Source organism: Tachypleus tridentatus, chromosome 2, assembly GCF_004210375.1.
Source record: "Tachypleus tridentatus isolate NWPU-2018 chromosome 2, ASM421037v1, whole genome shotgun sequence".
Classification (NCBI taxonomy): domain Eukaryota; kingdom Metazoa; phylum Arthropoda; class Merostomata; order Xiphosura; family Limulidae; genus Tachypleus; species Tachypleus tridentatus.
The window spans coordinates 132,908,426-132,929,525 of NC_134826.1; the positions used below are offsets into that span (position 1 = coordinate 132,908,426).

The 21,100-nt window shown below is 33.9% G+C and overlaps 1 long non-coding RNA gene across 2 annotated transcripts; it reads right to left on the reverse strand.

Annotated features, from left to right (window-relative positions):
- Window positions 1–248: 248 nt before the first annotated feature.
- Window positions 249–20,023, reverse strand: LOC143236603 (uncharacterized). 2 transcript variants are annotated; one of them, XR_013019599.1, is made up of 3 exons: window positions 19,921–20,023; window positions 3,135–3,254; window positions 249–855 (listed from the first exon to the last, which is right to left on the reverse strand). It is a non-coding gene; the product is annotated as an uncharacterized LOC143236603 (long non-coding RNA). The 2 variants fall into 2 exon arrangements; XR_013019595.1 differs by lacking the exon at window positions 19,921–20,023 and adding an exon at window positions 3,452–3,595.
- Window positions 20,024–21,100: the final 1,077 nt, after the last annotated feature.

A 21,100-nucleotide genomic window follows, 5' to 3' on the forward strand; every position in this document is an offset into this window, starting at 1 on the left:
TACCTTAAGTACAGCTGTACAAAACCCTAAATACACAACAGGAGGTGGGGCTAGTACCTTAAGTACAGCTGTACAAAACACTAATTACACAACAGGAAGTGGGGCTACTACCTCTAATACAGTTGCATAAAACACTAAATACGCAACAGGAGGTGCTACTACCTTAAGTACGGCTGTATAAAACACTAAATACACAAAAAATACAGAACATAAAAAGAAAAATCAACATTGAAGGTTGAAACTAATTCAAATCACTCGTTTTAAAATGTTTTGTAAAAATCGAAAGAGAAACTTACCACATATTGGTATCGGTAGGATAGCATGGCACGGAGATAATCGATTGTCTGATGTCTTTGGATTTTCTGGAACAATGGACATTTCGAAAGTTTCGTCCACCTTCCCGCCGATAACGTCCATTCTTGTTAGTATATCATGAGAGTGCTATTTAGTACATATATTCAAATCACCATTGGTCAGAAATTTGTTACGACGTCGCATAGCAAGGCTTACTGAAGACCCTACCGTCCATTGTAACTAAACACAGTCACTCAGTGGTCTTGGATATTCAGCAAATTCGCTCGTTGTACTTTCCCTTATAGAGATGAACAATGTAGCAGTCACGTGATTGCCAATATCTTTGCCTACTACCACTATTATATTGTTTACACACGCAAAAGTTTGAGCAACATGCCCTTGTAGGTGTCATAAGCAGTTTCTTCAGCATCCAGAATAAAAATTAAAGTTAAAAGTTTCTCGCTCACTGATGGAACATTAATATTCTTTTTCACTCATTATAAACATTTTTCACTCTTTAATTCTGAGGTATCCTCTTTCAATTGATATCTCTTCTTCATGCTATTTTATATCAAAAATAAATTAGTAATTAGCTCACAAGACCTAATGAAATATACAGAATTAGAAAATTAAGATATGGTACCATTTGCCAAAATAAACTAGATTCTTTCTTTTAAAAATTGTGTACTTTCTGTTTCTTCGGTATCATAATACGTGTACTTCCGTGTACAACTCTTACGAGGTACGAAAGTAGCGTTCCATTTACCATTAAACTCAGATATTCACAGGACTTCAACAAAGTGTTCCACTTACCTTTAAACTCAGATATTCACAGGACTTCAACACAGTGTTCCACTTACCTTTAAACTCAGATATTCACAGGACTTCAACATAGTGTTCCACTTACCTTTAAACTCAGATATTCACAGGACTTCAACACAGTGTTCCACTCACCTTTAAACTCAGATATTCACAGGACTTCAACACAGTGTTCCACTTACCTTTAAACTCAGATATTCACAGGACTTCAACACAGTGTTCCACTTACCTTTAAACTCAGATATTCACAGGACTTCAACACAGTGTTCCACTTACCTTTAAACTCAGATATTCACAGGACTTCAACACAGTGTTCCACTTACCTTTAAACTCAGATATTCACAGGACTTCAACATAGTGTTCCACTTACCTTTAAACTCAGATATTCAAAGGATTACATTGTGGTTTTCCACTTACCATTTAACTCGGATATTCACAGAATTTCAACGTAGTGTTTCGCTTACCATTATATTCAGATACTGAAAAGATTATATTGCGGTTTTCCACTTATCATTAAACTCAGATGTTCGCCAAATGCTGATGTAATGTTCCGCTTATCAGTTTCCTCAGACACTCATGGCATTTCTATGTAGTGTTTTCTTACCACCTTACTCAGACACTGACCGTATTGTAACGCATTAATCCATTTGCAACTATGATTTGTAATATTTAAAAGCAACCGATATTAATATAAATATAATTAAATTATGGCCTTAAACCAGCATTTGTTCGTTATTAGTGGGGGTTTATAATTTTTTAAAGTAATAACGTTATTAACAATTCTCAACATTTAGGGTTTGACTAAATATCTCAGATTTTAAATACGTTTCACACACCTAAATAAGGAGGGTTGTAAAATATCAACTGAAACAGTTATATTGTTAGATACCAATATTCACACCTGCTTTCCTTCAGTAGTCTATTTTACTAAATATCTCGGATTTTAAATACGTTTCACACACCTAAATAAGGAGGGTTGTAAATTATCAACTGAAACAGTTATATTGTTAGATACCAATATTCACACCTGCTTTCCTTTAGTAGTCTATGTTACTAAATATCTCAAATTTTAAATACGTTTCACACACCTAAATAATGAGGGTTATAAAATCTCAACTGAAACAGTTATATTGTTAGATACCAATATTCACACCTGCTTTCCTTTAGTAGTCTATTTTACTAAATATCTCATATTTTAAATACGTTTCACACATCTAAATAAGGAGGGTTGTAAAATATCAACTGAAACAGTTATATTGTTAGATACCAATATTCACACCTGCTTTCCTTCAGTAGTCTATTTTACTAAATATCTCAAATTTTAAATACGTTTCACACATCTAAATAATGAGGGTTATAAAATCTCAACTGAAACAGTTATATTGTTAGATACCAATATTCACACCTGCTTTCCTTCAGTAGTCTATTTTACTAAATATCTCAGATTTTAAATACGTTTCACACATCTAAATAAGGAGGGTTGTAAAATCTCAACTGAAACAGTTATATTGTTAGATACCAATATTCACAACTATTTTCCTTTAGTAGTCTAATGTTACTAAAGATTCTGAAAACAACTCATTGTGCACCAACTTCGTTTTTGAACTCTATAAATGAAAAAGATCCGTCACTGTAAAGCACATCTTTATACACTTCAAATAAGACTAGCAAAGATACCCAACATTACTGGTTTTAAAAGGTTATACTACAAACGTGAGGTACGGTTCAACCTATTTTCTACCACAGAGTACGAACCGTTTCTCTGATACTTTACACGTCAACTGCGTTCGGCTTCGATTTCATGTGTTTTGCTGAAAACCTTTTCGTCACATGCGTCCCAATATCCTCTAGTGACTCAGCACTAATACTAAAATAAGAAGCCCGTAATACTAAAATTCGGATTTCGATACCCGAGGTTCAAAAAGTAGAGACAGCTTTGTGTGGCTTTGTGCTTAAAAACAAACAATAAACAAAATGTTCGCGTCATAATGCCATAAAGACTGAAATACCTGCCAACTCACACAGTTCATCCGATTTCTTGTATATTTAAATTGGATCTTTGTAGAGACCAAGTGGGTTCCTTGACCAAACTGCTCAGCCTCTTCCTCACCATGTGACACCAAACAGACAGACAGGAAACTCTGTTTATGTATATAAATACACTAGCATTTAAACCTTGTTTTAATCAGGTTAATTAATCCAGCGTTAAATCATAGTTACTGTTCTGTTTATTATTAACTTCTATGTTTAAAAAAAATTACATCTACTAGAAAATCACCACAGAGAAAAGTACAACGATTTGTGTTCAATTGAATTTGTATGTGTACAATTTTCTGACCTAAGATTGTCCTCAGTGTTTGATTAATAAATTAGCAAATGTGGCGTTTCTTGGTTTGGACGTACGGGTGTGAGACGTCTGTTCACGACCGTTCCAACTGTTCCTCTTTATTCTGTTTATCCACAAGGTATAGAGAAAACTAGCTCAGCTGCAGAATTACAAAAAGATCAGACCTATTAGATACACTAGAGACTCGGTGAAGCAAAACGGAGAACCGATCGCAAGGAATACGTTCCCCCCTGCTTTCTTGTTCATTTCTTTAACTAAGGTTTGGTTAGATATTAAAACGAAACACCGAGTGTCTCGGTGTTTCATTCATGTACAACGCTAATCAGATGACGAAGTATTTGCTTCCGTTAAGAGTTCAAGAACTTTGAAGAAAAAAAAAGAAATAACCATTGAATGAATTCGTTATAATTTGTTTGAACTTTTAACCATGTGATTAAGCAATTTTCTTGTACGCAGAAATATGGTATCTAAAATACAAAAGATGCTCGACTTGCGACGATTCACAAAGAAAACTCACTTTTAGCTGGATTGTTTATACAATACATATAAAACAAAACATTGTGCATCTAAAATAACGTTGGACCAGTGAAGTTGCGAACAGCTGTTTGTGACAAAACATCTACCTAAACTTCTCTTAGCAAAATAGTTTCAATCCATAAATCGAAACTTTAAACAAAAGATAAATGCATATGTAGAAAAATGAAAAACATTTATGCTAGTAGAATCTATAAATTTATCCTAGAATTATTGGTGTGTACAGTGTTTGTTACAATGTCCTTAATACCACTTGAGCCATACCCAAAATATTTTAAAAAAATACGAGCGATATTTAGGTTTATCCTGCTATTTATAATCACGATCCAAAGTAACCCAAAAATGCGTAATTAGAGGGTTAGAGAGCCAAACCACCACAATAAGTTGGTGACAATTTTTTGGTTCACGAAAAAGAATCACTTTTTCCAACATTTATCTGAGATAACTCAAGCCCCCCCCCAGTGGCTCAGCGGTATGTCTGCGAACTTACAATGCTAAAAACCGGGTTTCGATACCCGTGGTGGGCAGAGAACAGATAGCCCATTGAGTAGCTTTGTGCTTAATTAAAAAAAAAACAACAATTTAGATAACTCAATGTGAAAGGAGAAACTTACAACGGTACCACTAATGTTTCGAAACTTGGTTTGTTCATGCAGAAAGAAAATAGAAATGAACAAGTATACGGAAAATGGATAACAACTACAAGGATTGAACGAAACATAATTGGTGCACCAAATGGAAACGGCGTCATAACGTGTGCTTATAACTTTGGCTGTTAAAACTTCTCCAATTCTTTTACTGTTACATCTACATAATGACACTTATGCGACAATCGTTACGTTTAAGTTACATTTCGTATGGTCCCTACTGCAAATCTTAGAAGCTTTGCAGTGTTGGCCACCAAAGCACCTATTAATCTGACAATCACAATCAGTCCTTTTTGAAAGTCAGTTAACTGGCACGTCTTTCCCTCTTCGTTTAAAAACAACTGTGGAGTTAGGCTTAAATGGCACATATGACCTGTCTAAGAGGTTACTGTAGTAACAAATTAACGTCACCTAGTCCAGTTTTCATCAGAAGAAAAAAAGAAGGACACATCTGCAAGCTGTCCAACCATTGTAATTCAAAAGTGACAAAGTCAAGACTCCCACATAACTGGTCCAGTGAAAAGTCACACGGGTGTTTTTAAGACTAGTAAGATTGCCGAATATACGGCCCGTAAGTCACTTTTACATAAAATAACTGCCGACACTTCGTACACTAAAGACAGTAGGGGTATATCATAACACTCAGCTTCTGGTTGCTATCCATAAGATAATAGTCTTGCGTAAGCTATACAAACGATAAAAAAGTAATGTAAATGTTTCACTAGCGTTTTACACCTTTATTATCAAGTGAAAATATATCGTGAAAATTATGTCAGTAATAAAAAGTTGTATGATACAAACTAAATATATGGTGACGAAAATGAAATGAAATCTAACAAATTATGTCAGTAATAAAAAGTTGCATGATACAAACTAAATATATGGTGACGAAAATGAAATGAAATCTAACAAATTATGTCAGTAATAAAAAGTTGCATGATACAAACTGAATATAAGGTGACGGAAATGAAATGAAATCTAACAAATTATGTCAGTAATAAAAAGTTGCATGATACAAACTAAATATATGGTGACGAAAATGAAATGAAATCTAACAAATTATGTCAGTAATAAAAAGTTGCATGATACAAACTAAATATATGGTGACGAAAATGAAATGAAATCTAACAAATTATGTCAGTAATAAAAAGTTGCATGATACAAACTGAATATAAGGTGACGGAAATGAAATGAAATCTAACAAATTATGTCAGTAATAAAAGTTGCATGATACAAACTAAATATATGGTGACGAAAATGAAATGAAATCTAACAAATTATGTCAGTAATAAAAGTTGCATGATACAAACTAAATATATGGTGACGAAAATGAAATGAAATCTAACAAATTATGTCAGTAATAAAAGTTGCATGATACAAACTAAATATATGGTGACGAAAATGAAATGAAATCTAACAAATTATGTCAGTAATAAAAAAGTTGCATGATACAAACTAAATATATGGTGACGAAAATGAAATGAAATCTAACAAATTATGTCAGTAATAAAAAAGTTGCATGATACAAACTAAATATATGGTGACGAAAATGAAATGAAATCTAACAAATTATGTCAGTAATAAAAAGTTGCATGATACAAACTGAATATAAGGTGACGAAAATGAAATGAAATCTAACAAATTATGTCAGTAATAAAAAGTTGCATGATACAAACTAAATATATGGTGACGAAAATGAAATGAAATCTAACAAATTATGTCAGTAATAAAAGTTGCATGATACAAACTAAATATATGGTGACGAAAATGAAATGAAATCTAACAAATTATGTCAGTAATAAAAGTTGCATGATACAAACTAAATATAAGGTAACGAAAATGAAATGAAATCTAACAAATTATGTCAGTAATAAAAAGTTGCATGATACAAACTGAATATAAGGTGACGAAAATGAAATGAAATCTAACAAATTATGTCAGTAATAAAAAGTTGCATGATACAAACTAAATATATGGTGACGAAAATGAAATGAAATCTAACAAATTATGTCAGTAATAAAAAGTTGCATGATACAAACTAAATATATGGTGACGAAAATGAAATGAAATCTAACAAATTATGTCAGTAATAAAAAGTTGCATGATACAAACTAAATATATGGTGACGAAAATGAAATGAAATCTAACAAATTATGTCAGTAATAAAAGTTGCATGATACAAACTAAATATATGGTGACGAAAATGAAATGAAATCTAACAAATTATGTCAGTAATAAAAGTTGCATGATACAAACTAAATATATGGTGACGAAAATGAAATGAAATCTAACAAATTATGTCAGTAATAAAAGTTGCATGATACAAACTAAATATATGGTGACGAAAATGAAATGAAATCTAACAAATTATGTCAGTAATAAAAAGTTGCATGATACAAACTGAATATAAGGTGACGAAAATGAAATGAAATCTAACAATTTATGTCAGTAATAAAAAGTTGCATGATACAAACTAAATATATGGTGACGAAAATGAAATGAAATCTAACAACTTATGTCAGTAATAAAAAGTTGCATGATACAAACTGAATATAAGGTGACGAAAATGAAATGAAATCTAACAATTTATGTCAGTAATAAAAAGTTGTATGATACAAACTAAATATATGGTGACGAAAATGAAATGAAATCTAACAAATTATGTCAGTAATAAAAAGTTGCATGATACAAACTAAATATAAGGTAACGAAAATGAAATGAAATCTAACAAATTATGTCAGTAATAAAAAGTTGCATGATACAAACTAAATATAAGGTAACGAAAATGAAATGAAATCTAACAAATTATGTCAGTAATAAAAAGTTGCATGATACAAACTAAATATATGGTGACGAAAATAAAATGAAATCTAACAAATTATGTCAGTAATAAAAAGTTGCATGATACAAACTAAATATATGGTGACGAAAATAAAATGAAATCTAACAAATTATGTCAGTAATAAAAAGTTGCATGATGCAAACTAAATATAAGGTAACGAAAATGAAATGAAATCTAACAAATTATGCCAGTAAAAAAAGTTGCACGATGTATATTACAGATGGCGATACTGATGTACAAAAACAAAATGGATACTGTGTAAATGAAAACAATTTTAGTAAGAAAAGTTGTATTGATAGTGTGCGTGTAAATTCGACAGGATTATGTCACTTCTTCATTGGAACATTTTCGTACGCGTCTCCTAGATACAGAAAATCGCTCATCGTATAAACCTAACCATTCCCTGACTCATATTTTTCAAACTTTAGCTAATGGAAATCTTTTGGAATTTTGGTAAATGATATGTGCAAGAAGACAGTGCTTTCAGTAAATTGTCGAGTTTTCACTTCGCTGGTTTTCTGAGATGTGATTCGAAGCAAACTAAAGCTTCAAACATCGGAACCCAATAGCATAGTCGGTAAGAGCACACTTTGTTTTTTTTTTTTTTTTGATAGGCTCAAATCCGCCTTCTTTTTCAGTTTTATTTTGTCAAAAATTTTGAAATTCTGTTGTTTAATAGTAAGCTCTTGTATGATATTTTCAAATTAGATTTGATTCTCCATTCTGATTGGGGTTTTGTTTTTCTTCTATCCTGCAATGAAAAATAAAAAATATCGATGTTCAGGCAAACTTAGCAATAATAATAAAGTACTAGTAAGTATCATCTGTCTAAATCTCTGGAAAATCAGTATTCTTTCTCTATCCACTTAGTCTGTTTGTTTTTTCTTAATTTCGCGCAAAGCTGCACGAGGCCTATCTGCGCTAGCCGTCCCTAATTTAGCAGTGTAAGAACTAGAGGGAAGGTAGCTAGTCATCACCATCTACCGTCAACTCTTGGGCTACTATTTTACCAACGAATAGTGGGATTGACCGTAACATTATAACGCCCCGATGGCTTAAAGGGCGAGCATCTTTGGTGCGACCGGGATTCGAACCCGCGACCCTCGGATTACGAGTCGAGTACCCTAACCTCCTGGACATGCTGAGACAGGTGCGTTTTCGAGAGTGACAACCAAATCCTATCAGCTGAATATGGGTGCTGATTAACCTCTTGTTTGTCAGTCAAAATCAGAGACGGCTGACGCAGACAGCGTTTGTGTAGGTTTGCGCGAAACAAATAGGTAAGTGTTTATTTTTACTATAAAAAGTACTTGTGTCACGAACGAAGTTCAAAACAAGCAAGTTTTAAAACCATGCATACTTATTTACTAATTTGATCGTACCAAATGAGATTATAATTAATGTTTGGTAACCGCATTCAATTGCTTGTTAACGCACTTTTGTTTTCCAAATCATATCTAATATGGCTACAGTCTACTCTTTATAGGCGTTTATGTGCTTTTCCTTCGTTTTACTATAAACTTTATTAATGCATCGTTTCTTGAGAAATTAAACGCACTTTAATTCTATTCGCCACACATGGTCTCCTAGGAAATCAAACTTACCTTTATTATATCATATTATATATTATATTCGCTTTCTTAAATCTGCCTTGAACATCATACGTTCGTTTTTAATAGGATTATGTGAAGCGGATTTTCTTCCCGTAGGTTATTTTGTTCCATTCTTATGCACCGGTTTCAGACGACAATCAATGCAAGTAAACACAACTGAAACTAAGGAAGAACTCAATAAGAACCCATCACATTCGGATGCCTGTTTGTTTTTGTTTTTGAATTTCACGCAAAACTACTCGAGGGCTATCTGCACTAGCCGTCGCTAATTTAGCAGTGTAAGACTAGAGGGAAGGCAGCTAGCCTTCACCACCCACCGCCAACTCTTGGGCTACTCTTTTACCAACGAATAGTGGGATTGACCCTCTCTCTGTCAGCAGCTAAAGATAAGGGACGGCTATGACTGAATCTTAGGTTGTTTGACTTGAGTGTTCAGTCTAAGTGTCGCATTAGCGTTGAAAATATGCAATACTGAAAACAAAGAAAAAGATAGCATCAAATAACTACCACTTATTGGTAATAGAATAATATCTAATTTTTAGCAAACGTATGATGTAATATCTAACTTGTAGTAAATGTATGACGTAATATCAAACTTCTGACAAATGTATGACGTAATATCAAACTTACAGCTAATCCATGATTTGGTTTGTTTTGAATTTCGCACAATGCTACTCTAGGGCTAACTTTACTAGCCGTCCCTAACTTAGCTGTCATAGACTAGAGGAGAAGCAATTAGTGGACATCATCCACCACCAACTCTTGGGCATTTTACCAACAAATACTAGGACCGATCGTCACAGTATGATACCCCCCACGACTGTAAAGGTAAACAGAATCAGAGACGGTGGATCAACCTCGTGCTTCGCAAATTGGGAGTCGAACATCATAACTACCAGGCTATGTATCAAATGTATGACGTAATGCCTACTATATAGCAAATGTGTGACGTAATACCTGAGTTATAGCAAATATATAACGTGAAACACACGTTTTCTGGACACGTTTTACTGTCCTTCGTTTTGATCATCTTCCAGATAAGTTCTATTTTATATTTAAATAAGCATCGCATTTTTTATCAAGTTGAGCATTTACACCCCTACTGGGTGGTCTACAAAATTGTTTTAATGCATCCTTATCCGGTAAATACACTAAAGTTTTCGAAAATAAGTCATACCTTGCGGACAAGAGGAATGTTTAGCACTGTGACTTGGATTTTGGATCTGTCTATCCAGGCTAAAATTTGTGCGATACGAAAAAATATTCCATGCACTATAAGCTTTATATGTCTTAACAGATTGACAAGTAGTCCCTTAGCGTGGGTGATGGATGATACGGTGTTGTTTTCCCTCTGGTCGATCGTTACAAACTAGGGGCGGCGGCATATAACCTTATTATATATTTACCATAAATATAAATATAAATACTTTAATGTAATATTGTAAATGCCTGAAAATACCGGTTGACGTTTCAAACATTTATGTTTTGTTACATTAAAAGAAATTAACAATACCTTTATACGGACTTATGTATCAAGAAGCTGAAACACTAATGATAGTAAAAACGTGTTGCTATGTAAAAACGGAATGTTTTCGATTAAATTAACGTCAATAATTTTCTGTTTCGGTGAATAATTTAAAAATAAACAAAGTTACTTTACTTAGAATTCAATGGTACGACGTAATTAACCGGTTTTAAAAAAGCTGCTAAAAATGTTTGGTTTGAAACACACGACACAAAAATTCGAGTTTTGATCGATACATTCGGAACAGCGCAGATGTTGCGCAGTACATCATTGTGCTTACAACTAAGAAAAAATAAAATAATTCTAAAATTAGACTTGGCAGGAAATAAATTAGGGTAAAACTCTGCAGTGATTCACCTAAAACGTTATACATTATTTCTCCGAGAAAAAATAAAAAAGCGACCCCTAAGAGATAAAATAAGAGAATAACACACAAATGTGTTGCTCTGTACCAGAAATGTCAATTCTGGCAGCAAAACATGCTAAAAACACAGTATATTCAGGCTTCTCGAGTATCAATGAATCACTTTACTTTCACGAAGTTTTTCTTGTTGTTGTTTGTTGTTGTTTTGTATGAAGCACAAAGCTACAGAATGGGCTATCTGTGCTCTGCCCACCACGGGTATCGAAACCCAGTTTTTAGCGTTGTAAATCCGCAGAGTTACCGCTGAGCCACTGGGGGGGCAGAAGCTTTTCTTCGTCATTAACCTTGAACATGCGCACAAGTTTGCATAAGGAATTTACTTTGTTACTTTAAACCCAAGCAGGATAACCCTGACCACTATAAATCATTTTTAAAAAATGCGATCAACTAGCATTATTAATTTGTATTATTAAAAACACAAGATGGACCTAAAACTCCAATAAAACTCACCGAAATGTTAAACGAAACAAAACTGCTTGATTCTGTTGTTTTCAACTCCAGCAGAAAAACCTTACCCCTTTTTGATCGTTTAAAAAAAACAATACTTTTTGTTTAATTGTTAATAAAACGTCAAAAGTACGTGAAGCTTCACAGTTGAAAATCGGAACCTTGTAGCAGTTGTTCTGACTGTACTAAATCGTATCAAAGATCGGAGTTTGTACAAACATTTTAAATAGCAGTGTTTGTAATTTATACACTTGTTTGTTCGTTGAAGAACAGATTAACAAAGTTACTGTGAAGAGGGGTATCATTTAACGCTCCCCCAGTGGCACAGCGGTATGTCTGCTGACTCACAACACAAGAAACCGGGTTTCGATACCTGTGATGGGCTGCGTACAGATAGCCCATTGTGTTGCTCTTGCTTAACTTCAAACAAACAAAACGTTTATACGACTGATTATTGAGAAAGCATCTGGAACTGACAACATAAAATGAGACCACGTGAAAAATGTGGATTTTTTTGAAAAATAAGTTTAATATGTCTTCACATAAGCCTGAAAAACGAAAACAGCTTATGAAGGCACTGCCATTTATTCAAATGATTACTTACGGCATTCAATTATCAGTTAGTAGTTATTCGATAAGCCATGGATATAACACAAGTAGAGAAGATTTGTAAATAAAAGACAAAGTTTAGTTTGTTTCACAATTCTCCATTATTCGTTCAAAGCTTTTTTAAACATCAACAAACTAATCCAGTATTTAGTGACGTGTATTTATCTTTAAAAAATGGCTTAGTTGATATTGACAACCTGTCACCTTCAAAATGTCAAATATGCACAAATTTTCGCAGTTGTGCACAAATGTTCTTATTTTGGAAATTACAATAACAGTATGGTTGGATAGGAGACGTCGATCACAACTGTTACATCTGTTTTGAATTTCGCTCAAAGCTACACCAGGGCTATCTGCGCTACCGGCCCTAATTTAGCAGTGTAAAACTAGAGGGAAGGCAGCCAGTAATCATTACCCACCGCCAACTCTTGAGCTACTCTTTTACTAACGAAAAATGGGATTGACCATCACCATATAACGTCCCCACGGCTGAAATGGGGAGCATGTTTGGGGTTACGGAAATTCGAATCCGCCACCCTCAGATTATGAGTCGAGCGCCCTAACCACCTGGCCTAACTGTTAAATTTAAGCTTTTTCGTAATATAAGTACATTACTATATTTAAGACTAAATAATGGGCATATTATCACATTAATACTTCATACCTGCCTCTATGACTTCGTTCAATTCCTGTCGATATTCGATCCATGAATGTAAACAAAAAATGTATTTTTAGTTCATTTGTACAACCGTTGATAAAACCTGAACATGTTCCATATGTTTTGATTTTTGTGAACATGGACAATTCGTTTTGAATTTCGCGCAAAGCTACTCGAGGGCTATCTGCGCTAGCCGTCCCTAATTTTGCAGTATAATACTAGAGGAAAGGCAGCTAGTCATCACCACCCACCGCCAACTCTTGAGCTACTCTTTTACCAACGAATAGTGGGATTGACGGTCACATTATAACGCCCCACGGCTGAAAGGGCGAGCATGTTTGGTGCGACCGGGTTTCGAACCCGTGACCCTCGGATTACGAGTCGAACGCCTTAACACGCTTGGCTATGCCGGGCCTGAACATGGACAGAAAAGCCGTTTAAGTCTTTCACGCTATCGAATCTCAAACCAATTTGCAACTCAGTGATGTCGAGAAAACTCACTTGTAGAGAAAAATATATATGTAAAAACGGCTCGTTTGGGTTGATAAAATATTTTACGTGGAGGAGCGAACAATGTTTTGACCTTCTTCGTCATCGTCAGGTTCACAAAGAAAGAAAGGGTAACTGACCGAAAGCTGACCACCGTCTACATTCCGACACTCAGTTACTTACAACCCCCTTTCAAACGTGTGGTCAGCTTCCGGTCAGTTACTTCTTTCTTTCTTTGTGAACCTGACGATGACCGAAGAAGGTCGAAACGTTGTTCGCTCCTCCACGTAAAATATTTTATCAACCCAAACGAGCCGTTTTACATATATAATTTGCAACTTAGTTAAATATGCATTCTCCGGTGGGGCTTATAATAAGTTTAACCCTCATGAAATTCTGGACATCTTGATAATTATTTTACCTATCGGAAAAATTTATAAGGCCGAGAAAAAACACTGAACCATATTTTTAGCCTTTGTTGCGTTGAAAAAAGAGAAATATATTCGAATATTTTTTTTTGTGTGAGAATGTGTCAGAAATTACAAGGGTTTCCAGGTATTAGAGTTAGTATTTCAGTTTCGACGATTTTCATGGTGTACATTGAAAATAACGTACTTTAACAGATAGGTGTATTAAAATTATTAGTTTATTCTTTTTGATACGTACCTTTGACCTTTTGCAATATCCTACTTTCTGACAAATCATAGGAATTTTAGGTTCCTTCTATTGAAATAGATTGTATTAAAGCTTTGCAAGTAGGATATTCGCTAAGCCTACTTTGGCTGTAGTTACTGACTAGCTTTCAATTTCGTCTTTGCGAGAGAAAATCAAATCTTGCTTTTAAGAACTGACTTACAAATAGAATAGATGGAAAATATAGCAGGAATACATTTACTGTGACCGAAAAGTATATTCGGCTGAAGAGAAAGTACTATTTATGATCATACCTCTAGTAAAAGCTGTGTTTAGTTATTCGTGTCTGCATCAGGTTATCAGCTTTGTTTATAGCTCCAGGACTTAGCTAAAACCAATTACAACCATCGTAACACAGTAATTAAGATGTCAGTGGTCATTCGGAATACCATTTTCTGGAACATTTGAAAGGAAGACTTTCAGTGAGAAGTAATTGTGTAATGTTTACTACAATCCGGAGTACAGCTTCACTGGGGTTAATAAAGAGTTACATAAATGTTCTTAGTTCCAAGCTGCATTTATAGGGCACAAATACCAGGGCTAATAAATGCCATCGGCTCAACAAACAATTAATAATTTCTTCCAAACTCTATTTTATAAATTAGAAACCTATAAAAAATATAATCATACGCACCAAGCAGATAGATATATATACAAATATCTCTGATGAAGTGTGATTTTAAATTACGTGGTAGTCTGCGTAAAGATAATAACTTACATTATTTCCTCTTTCAATATTTCTACTAACTTGAACACTTGCACTGTTGTAAATTGCTGTAGACCTACGTTACAAGTGATGTTAACTGAAGTAAAAGAAATAATCTTACTTGTACAAAGTAACCGCAATAACTAACATACTGGCTGATTCATTCTCTGTTTTGAAATCACTCAAAATAACCAAACAATGCTTCAGGAAACGTCATATCTATAATATACGTTCGAATACACAGGAAAACTTTGACGTCACATCCTTAAACTTTCTAGGCGTTCTAGGCCCTCTAGCACACATGTAACAACATTAAATTATATAACTTACAACGGTATTATTCTCGATATAAAATTAAAATAAAATTGTGAAATTAAATCAAAATATTTTCCAATCGTAAACCCAATAAATGTTACAGGTGTATATATTTTACATGATTTAGTTTAACTTGTTAAAACTACATATTGTTCTTTTGTTACTTCATACATTGCTATATAATTCATTATTATGTTGCACTTATGTAGAATGTACTTAAATACAGAATTGATAATCTGTTGATGTCCACAAATTAAATATTTAAAAATTCAATTTGTTTTATAGTTACAGTAGTCATTATTCTTCATTATATACAAGGTGTAAAAATTAATACAAATACTTAGACATAATTATAAGTAGCCATTGTACTTGTGCAAGTGTATCATTTGAGCTATTCTAAGCCATATGATAAAATAATACTAGCAAACTCTAAAGCAATCTAATAAATATAAAAGTACATTTTAAATTGCTTTAAGTCTATTTTATAAATAAATAGATATAACTCTTCTACATTGAGATATGTAACGGAACTACTATTATGTATTCATTTTAATATTGATGTTTGTTTTAGTTGGATATACCTTTAGAAATTCATGTAAGTGTTAAATATGTGTTGCAAAATTCCCGCCTATTCTCTAAACTTCTAGAAAATTCTCGAGTGCAAGAATCAACAACATATGTTTTACGAAAGCATTAGCGTGTCTTTAAATATTGTTGCCAAATAAACTTTCAAGACCCTCGCCTTAAAGCTTATACAAGATAACCAACGCAACGTGAAGAAACAGTTTTATGTTATTGTTGGTTTGCTACATTTAGCATACTATAAACCTCAGAAGCTATAATTGGTAAACGCTTACTAATCGGAAAACTACAAATATTTGACCACGAACGATCATAGATTCCGGGCATTACAAACCGTTCAATTTCAGAGAATTAATTTCGAACGTCAGTATTTCTACGAGGACATTATATATCTTCCTCGGTAAAAAACCATCTTGTAAACCGCGTGGGGCTGGCCAAGAATAGCGCTAGCTAGTTTCCCATCAAGTAAATTGTACCTGCGTTTCAATATAGAATTATTCCCTCATCGTGAACCGTTAATAAAACATTCAGTTCCATATCAGATAGAAGACTCGGTTTTGTTTGCATGTTTATAAAAAAATTGTTTATATAAATCGTTATTTGTAATAACCGTTATTATAAATTGTATTTTTTATATTAAATTCATACTTACTGACATTCAGTTAACTTCTAAATTAAAATTAAATTTTCCGGTTATTTGAAACTGAAGTATGTAACTTATGTAGCATAATAAATCAGAGATTCGTCCAGATAAGTTATAAAACGTAACATAATAAACTGGAAGCTCGTCCGAGATAAATTATAATATGTAACAGAGGTGAAACTGTATATAGTATAACTTTTAACCTACATTTTAGTGATAAATGAATGAAGGCAAATTTTAGTTTTGACACACTATATGGTGTAAGAAAAATCAATTACAGGTACGAATGAGCGACATATCAATTTCGTTCCTTTAAATATAACTCTTATATCACACGTAAAATTTATATACTGATATGGCTTAAAACTGTATCTTTAGCCATGTATTTATTTGTTTGTAGTAAAAGATTTTAACCCCAAGTAAACATTAGCCAGTCTATAATACACCCATATAATATTCATACTTCCTTCGAGATTAAGAATTGATTGTGGTTCTATGGGACTTGATATAAAAGTAAAATGATTGCGTTCTTATTTAGATGGGCTCTTGAGTTTTGTGTGTGTGTGTGCCAATCGTTTATTCTCATACAGGCCTTGCTTCAGCAGAGTTTGTTTGTTTTGAATTTCGCGCAAAGCTACTCGAGGGCTATCTGTGCTAGACGTTCCTAATTTAGCAGTGTAAGACTAAAGGGAAGGCAGCTAGTCATCACCACCCACCGCCAACTCTTGGGCTACTCTTTTACCAACGAATAGTGGGATTGACCGTAACATTATAGCGGCCCCAAGGCTGTGAGGGCGAGCATGTTTGGTGCGACGGAGATTCGAACCCGCGACCCTCGGATTACGAGTCGAACGCCTTAACACGCTTGGCCATGCCGGGCCGCTTCAGCAAAGCCACGGCTGTTAGCTGACACCCACATAAACAGATAAAATAGGCCTGCGAATTTAAACCGAAGTACCATGACTAAAGTAAGTCATCTATGCGTTTGAAAATATCAGCCATGTGGTTTGTTTTATTTTTTGATAAACTTGACCTGCAGCAAACCTGCACTTTGTATTATTCTGTTTCACCGCCGTTTAGAAAATGTCGCATTCCAAGTTCAACCACACATGGTTGTGTGACTTTGTAATACAAAACCGTGCATAATCGATAATAACAACCTAACCTCAACCTCAGCCACTCAAAACTGGGCGGTGATGAAGCTATAACTAATTTTGTAATACAAGATTAAAATATTGTAAACAGTCCCTATTCTAACCCTATGTATTACTGAAACTTTAGCTGGCACACGAGCCAGTCAAAACCACACAATAACAATAATTAACTATACTTTTCATAATACATTACTATTACAGTTTTAAACATTACAGCATTTATCTAGTACCTCAGGGATTTTCTAAAATTAACAGAATGTATAATAATAATATTTCAACTCACTCATAACTGAAATCCAACTCAAATTAACATTTGTGCAACTCAAAAACAAGCGATGATAAAATAATAAGTGAATTTTAATACGTGATTAAAAATCTTGTCAACAACTCATGTTCTCAACCTGTACATAATCAAAACCCCAACTGAAGCTGTCACTTTCAACGAATAACGATAACGCGATGTACATACTAGGCTTAAGAATCACTGAACAGCCGATGCTAACATCCTAAATACAATTGAGACTCAACTCATGTTTCTTCTTTTTTTCGTTTTACACTTGCTTCCAGCCACGGACAGTAACAAAGTAAGTAGTATTGTTTGTTATCTGGAACATTTCTAAACTTTGCTGTAATCTTCTAAGAAGTGTTGATTTTCTTACTCGTACAAAAGCGTACAAGCTCTATCGATGAAAACTAACAAAGCATTATAAAGCAATAGGCCTGACATTTGTGATAAAAATCGCATATATGTTTTTCTTTTCATTCTCCGTGTGGTTTGTCTCTTATTTAAATTTTGAAATGAACATATTTAGATGGGAAAAAATATAAAAAAACAACATATGCAAGTTATATGATTCTTATCACAAAGTTTAGGCCTATTATATATGATCTTATTAGATACACAATTGTTATCTGTTATAGCCACCCGTAATTTTGAATTGATTGGTTAAAGGAAATGCTACTAGCCAACATCAACCATCACTAACGTTTAGGATACTCTGATCAAATAGTAGGATTTTACCTTAGATATTGCAATACACTTACGGCCTCAAAGTGCAGAATGTGATTTTTAGAGCAAAGGGACACGAATCATGTTCCCTTCGATTCATAGTGCGGTTTTGTAACTAATAGGATATCCCAGCCATCTTCCTAGCAGTGTTTCAAAAGGTAAAAAGATTGTAAATAACACTTTGAATATTTCAGACACTCAGTCATTGTCTAAGATGTAATGGTCATAACTTGTGTTAAGCAGAAATTAAAAGAATCATGTAAGTCTATAATACACACGACTCCTGGTAAGTAAAAATGAAAAGAACCATGCGAGACTGTACTATACAAATAGTCACAGCTGTTAAGTAAAAACAGAAACAACCATGTATGTTTGTACTAGTCACAACCATTCGTAAGTAAAACTGAAATGTTTGTTTTGTTTTATAATTTCGCGCAAAGCCTCTCTAAGGCTGTCTGCTAGAAGGGAAGCTAGCCATCACCACCCACCGCCAACTCTTGGGCTACTCTTTTACCAACGAATATTGGGATTAACCGTCACAATATAACGCCCCCACGGCTGAAAGGGCGAGCATGTTTGGTACGACGGGGATGCGAACCCGCGACCCTCAGATTACGAGTCGAACGCCTTAACCCACCTGGCCATGCCGGGCAAAACTGAAAAGGGCTATATAAGTTTCTACTAAGCACTGACTTCTGTTAAGAAAAATGTAAAGAATTATGGTACCCTATATCAGTCACAATTTATGTTAAGTGAAATGGAAGACACTTTTAAACATTGCGCTAATCAAAGCATATGCTAAGACTAAAAGTTCGAATTGTAGATTTTGTTTAAAGAAAAAAAAATAGCTGTTTCGCCCTCGTGTGATTCATCATTATATTATTAAGACGACATTTCGAAAAAAGCTGTTCGTATCTGCCAGGAATTATCGTCTTGCTCTTAGAAATATTCTTCTGACACTGAAACTGTTAAGTACTTAGAGCAATGGCCAAGATCATACTGCAAATATGAAGTATCTTAATTCTGTTTGTTGTTTCAATTATCACTAGTCTACTTTTCACTATTTTAATCAATAATTAATAGTATTTTCTCTATACTGAAACTGTCAAGTACTTAGGTTTTTCAAGTTTATTGGTTCTATGTTCAATATTATCAATGTAATTATAACCTATTTAAGTTTTGTTTTAATCGCTTACTTGTTTAACGTGGACTTTCCTTACAGTAATTGGCTGATGAGTTCACTATCTTAAAATAATGTGCAATTATACCGTAACATACAATTCTTCTTAAAGTAACTGATACACGTCTACCTTTTTTATGAATAATGTAGTAAAAACACAGTCACAACTAGAACAGTTTTTACGTTACGTAGCACTCAAAATACACACTTAGAGAAGTTTAACTGTTGTGAACTGAAAGTGAACGTTAGGATCTAATATATCCAAAAGTTATAGAAGCGCACCATTCCAAGTTATAAAAATACTTGCATAAAACACCTCTTTTTAAAAAAATGTTGTTTCGAATATTTCACACATTCAGCAAACATTATTCGGAAAATATTTATTCTTACCGTTCTATAGATGAAGTTCCATCAAGTCTTACCGAATCACGGTACTTCTCATAAGTATTAGGCAATCTTCGTGTTGCTCGCGTTCCCGATCAGCCTGGCGAAGCTTACTCAACATACAATTTGTCGCTAGAGGGCGAAAGACGTTTTATATCACTGACATTTGTATAATTCTGGATTTTATATAACAAACACTAAAAGCATGGAAATTGTTACATTTCGCTACTCTTGAAATTTTTATTTAGCTGAATAGAGCTAATTTTCACTTTGATTCGATTGGGCATTTGTAGGAATAAAAACGGAAGTATTCCCTAAATCAATTTCTATTCGAAAACACCTTCTTTGGGGAACAAATTACCATGTCCGATTTTAATAAATCAGAAATTCATTTTGAAAAATGAGATTAGATACTGGATATTGTAAATAAATATTTTAAAATTATGGAATGCGAAAGGTCTGCCTAATAACTGAATGGCCATTCTGCTAGTGGCGTTGTTTATAAGATATTTATTATATATATACTTTTTAAGTAGAGTATTTGCAACTACTTGAAATCTCAGACATCGCTGGATAGGTATCGCTATACATATATCACCTGAGAGACATCACCAGACAGGTATCATTTGACTTTGGAAAATCCTAATTAAGTTTCTTAAACATGTAAAAAAAAAACTTTAAGAGATGGCTATTTTCTTATTCTATGTAGTTGTGAAGTCTAAACACACACACGCATGGAATCTAAGTCAGTATGTTTGTAAAGTATTGTAAAAGTGAAGAAACTTATTTTAGTATACCTCCACTAACACTGTGCAAGGAAACTTATATAATATAACAAAAAATATAATGTACCTCAACTCTCTACAGTCTGAAAAGTTGGGGAGTGTGGCCAGGCGGTTACAGGTGGTAAGGTGCTCCGCACTCGTAATCTGAGGGTCGCGGGTTCGAATCCCCATTGCACCAAACATGCTCGTCCCTTTCAGCCGTGGGGGCATTATAATGTGCGGTCAATCCCACTATTCGTTGGTAAAAGAGTACTCTAAGAGTTCGCGGTTGGGGAAGGGGCAGTGACTAGGTGTCTTCCCTCTAGTCTTACACTGTTAAATTAGGGACGGCTAGCGCAGATAACCCTCGGGTAGCTTTGCGCGAAATTAAAAGTAAACCAAACCGTGTATATATATATATT